At 40.6% G+C, this 4,504-nt stretch overlaps 1 long non-coding RNA gene across 2 annotated transcripts; it reads right to left on the minus strand.

The window, feature by feature from the left end:
* Nucleotides 1-1,285: 1,285 nt before the first annotated feature.
* On the minus strand, nt 1,286-3,303 carry LOC119289780. Of its 2 annotated transcripts, XR_005141614.1 has the most exons (3): nt 2,160-3,303; nt 1,670-2,059; nt 1,286-1,571 (listed from the first exon to the last, which is right to left on the minus strand). It is a non-coding gene; the product is annotated as an uncharacterized LOC119289780 (long non-coding RNA). The 2 variants fall into 2 exon arrangements; XR_005141613.1 differs by having other exon boundaries at nt 1,670-3,303.
* Between the last annotated feature and the right edge of the window lie 1,201 nt (nt 3,304-4,504).

Below are 4,504 nucleotides of genomic sequence, written 5' to 3' on the forward strand. Positions count from 1 at the left end.
CCACCCCTCAATTAATTTGTACAGTTTGTGACAATACCAACAATTGAATCAAATCGTTCAAAACCCATGCATCTGTCAGGGAGTGCATACATGATATACTTGCAAAACTTTCAAAGCATTTTTCTTTCGTAGAAGAATTTAGCCTAGTTGGTATTGATAAATTCTCAGAGGCATTCCTCGTAGGCCTAGGTAGTGTCGGCTCCTCCCTCACTGGCTGCCAGCACATCATCCCCGGTGATGGCCATCACTACATATTGATCATGTGCAGGAGTAGGTTTAGGAAGACGCGCACGGGTCTGGAGGCAATAGATCACCCCCTAACAGCTAGCATTGTCCCTCCCACCAATCCTGAACAACTGTATCGAAAGTGTCGAGTGATTCAAGTGCTATTGCCAAAACCGAGACTCTAAAAAGCTAGAATCGAGAGTCGGTTAAGCGTGAGGAGAGAGAGCCATATCAAATAATATCTACATCTTCCAACTTTACTTGCACTCGCCTGAACGTCTCCCTTCCAATGACAAAAGTAATTAAATAGATTTGTCTCGGTGTTTTCAACTTTATTGTTATGATCGTTTGTAGGTAGACTTGTGTCACGCTAATGTATCATGAACACCTTTGATATTGGAGCTTATGCGGTACATATAAGATAGCTTATTATAGGTAACTTGCGGCACACTATGATACTAGTTTGGTTCGATCAAAACATTTTTTGTGTGCGACGTATATGCTTATGCTTCCTGAGACATGTGGGTACTGAGAAAGCACACACTAGCTACTAGGTTAGGAAATAATTAGATGTTGCCTACAGGTCAACACGGGCTTGTCAGGCACCCACTCGCCTCGTCTCACGTCTTTTGATGAAAGCTGGCCCAAGTGCTCATGATGGATTACTAACGGCCAGTGCTTTTGGCCAAGGCATACACAGTCTGTCAATTAAGTGGTCCCTTCCAATGAGGGGTAAATCTTACCCTAGCATATGTATTCGTACATACACTCGGTCATATTTTAGATGTGTTATTATGCAACTAGGACCATGCATGTTTTGCATGTAAGCCCTGGATCCGAGCGAGTTAACAGATCTTGTCTCGAAGCCAAATACTTTTTGTTCCATAGTTCGCAAAAGTACAAATCAGTGTAGCTTTCAAGTCGAGCTAGTGGTGACAACATACTTGGAAGTGTTGTACAGCCAGCATGTAATGTGTGGTATACCACTATCTTGAGTGTATGTATGCCTCGTTACATGTGAATGAAGAGATATTCGCGTACCACGTCAAAAGTGTATTGCTATTTGCTAACGATCATGTTTTATTACTTGCAAAAGCACCAAGTTATACAGTTGTGAAAAATAGGTTCCAGTCCTTCTAAGCCCATACAATTCTCAAACATACATGTATGTGCATCATAGCCTGCCAGCGCAGGTGAAGAAAATGCAGCTCTGGTCGCCTTCCTTATCTTCCTCCATTGGTGGCACCTTTTCTCTTGCACACCACCTCACTGTCTGTGTCTGTTTTTCCAATTGCTCCCTGATATAGTCGCCGCGACACTCTTTTTTACAGAATCCCATCTCACCTCTGCCAAAAAGACACAAAACATGCCATGCATGCATAGAATATAATTAACATTTCTTGGATGCTAAGGGGAAGTGCCGACTTCACAATCGATTGCTTACTTGAACATGTAGATGGTGCCACTACCGATCCAGCAGCGGCATAGACCGCACGACAGTATGGCTGGTCGGAATGGCCTCTTATTGCTCCAACAAAGGTTTGGTAGTGTAACCTCTAGGATCTCACGCGCATTGGCGTGGATATGAGGCCCAACAATGCATTGGCATGCAGCAGTTGGTTCCATAATAGCCGAGACAATCCCGACGCCGGTACTCTTTGGGTTGTAGAGGCACCCTTTTGGCGACTGTGGTATGCCCCTGAATCTTTTTAGCAGTGAGGCCAATGACATGGCTATGGAGCGCCGAGATGATGCCCCTGGAATTTCCATTGCAAGCACAGTCTGGTAGAAAAAGTGGTACTTGCTCCTTTGTCTTTGAGAGGATTCAACTGCCCTATGTGTAGAGGAGGGGGAGGAGGATAGGGTTTATATAGTGTTGGGAGAGCACATCCAAAAGATTTTTCTTTTGCGTAAGAGTTTATCCTACTTAGTACCTTGGTATGGAAACATTAACACCATTAGGTCGAACTGTTTCCTCTCAAACACCATTAACGTCATCTCCTCCATGCAATTTACTACAAGCATAGATTGAACTGTTTCCTCTCAAATTCTTGTGATACTGCTGCATTACATAGATGCGGCCTTAGTTCGAAATTACAATATTGAAAGGTTTTGCGTTGGACTTTGGATCCATTTTTCAAAATTCTCGTTAACACGATGTGGTATTTTGAAGAGTACTTATGTTACCTTTTTCAAAGCTATGCAATATGAATTCAATTTTCTGTAGTGTTACATCTAGATTGTATCATGAGCAAGTTAATTTGGATGAAGATGGCTAGTTTTAACTCGCAACTTTATAATTAGCATTTAAATGCTCAATGCATTTATGTACGATTTTGCATAAATCTTCAAATAATTATTCCCTTCATTACATTTTTGGAGAAACTCATAATCGTTTTTAGGCAAACCAATATGGAGTCCCCCCCCCCTACTGTGTATATTTCTATTTGTGAATCTGGCATTTTTTTCCTCTTAAGAATCACATGCCTATTTTCATTCGTCCCGGTCCAACATCACATACTATTCAGTTGCCCTCATTAACTCAAAATGCCAACTAAATATATTCACCCCCTTCTCTACTTCTTCTTCAAAAGGATTTTTTCAGTAATTTGAGTGTTTCTTTCGTTCGGTATAGCTACATAACAACACTTACAAACATATAAATTACTTAAGGGATAGTTCCTTAGTGGATCTAAAATTTAACACTATCAATTGCTATTATGTGGATAACTAATTACGAACCAACCAAATCCTGCACCATGTAGTAAAACACAAACCCCGTCATCGAGCGATTGCAACACACATGAAAATCATGGCTAGACCTTGAGCATTGCGAGCTACATAGGTTCGTATTATAAGGTTGAGCACTTAATCACAAAATTAACTATTTAATGGCATAAGATCAAATCTGTAAACTAATTTAATTGTACCATTACCCAAATACTCAACCTTTGAACAAAGATTCAGTTGAGTATGATATTAGAACAAATAATACCTCAGCTCTGGCGGTCAGAACTCTTATTGGAAATTCGCTGAGAGCACATCTACGATATTTGGTAATCTTACTAGCAGTATGTTGTCTTGGGGGATCTGCACCTCTTCCGGCCGCTGCCCCCCCCCCCCTCGCATTTTATAGTTGTCATGTGATAAATATCCTAACTACCACAAAACATTTAGATGTCACTTTGTCGTGTTTCGGTGGTAGTGTGAGGAAGGGAGGGGGGGGTCTATTTTCAAAAAAATGAAATAGGAGAAGGTTAATTTTGTGTTGGTGACTGGTGCACATTTACCGATATAGAGCCCAATAAAGGAACAACCTGGAGTTACTAAAGTTTGCATCTGCATATCTCAACTAAAGTTCCTCTCGATGGAATTTAGCTCAACATTCACAATGTCGAAAAGCATCCATCTATAACCATCTTTCCCAGTAGGTGTGGATAACAATTGTTGGGGTACAAGTACATTTTTTGGGCTAATAGTAGGAATTCCTAAAGTGTATATTTATATATGTTGGGGTTTATATGGATTACAAAAAGAATGAATAAATCCAATACAAGGAATGTATTTCCTAGGTGCTAATATAAGGTATATTATATGCAGTGATTGCATTTTTCTAAATTTCCTTCCACTTCATTATGTTTTCCCCAGTGGTAAAATAATTTATGCATCAATTTTCCACCTGTTGGCATTGAATCCATGGATGAATGAGGACGAGATTATTCTTTAGAAAAAGAGAGGAGGGGGGTTAATTACGTGGAATGCGATTACCAAAACCGAGTCTTGGAAAAGGTAGAACCACAAGCCGCCAAAGCGTGGAGAGAAAGAACCATATCAAATTTCGATAATCTGGGATTAATTTGCTGACTCGACATCTACATCTTCCAACTTTAGTTCAACTCACCTGAACACGTTAGTTATCGAGACAAAAGTATGTCGTCCAATTGTTTTTTCAACTTTATGCTGATAATTGTTTGTAGGCATACCCGTGTCACATATGACGTATTGTGAACATCTTTGAGGTTGCAGCGTGGGTGGTACATAGATGCAAGACAACTAATTACAGGTAACTTCTGTCACACTATCATGATATCTTGGAAATCTACCAAAACAGATTTTGTACTTTGTATGTGCTGCCCAAGACACGTGAATAACAAGAACACACGCACTGCACTAGATCGGGATAGAATTGGAGGTCATCAAATTGTTTGTTGTCTGTAGTCACCTTGTCTTCCACAGCCTGGTTGCGTGCCCCTCGCCCCGACTCACGTCTCGCCCATGT

Source organism: Triticum dicoccoides, chromosome 4A (genome assembly GCF_002162155.2).
Source record: "Triticum dicoccoides isolate Atlit2015 ecotype Zavitan chromosome 4A, WEW_v2.0, whole genome shotgun sequence".
In the NCBI taxonomy this organism is placed as follows: domain Eukaryota; kingdom Viridiplantae; phylum Streptophyta; class Magnoliopsida; order Poales; family Poaceae; genus Triticum; species Triticum dicoccoides.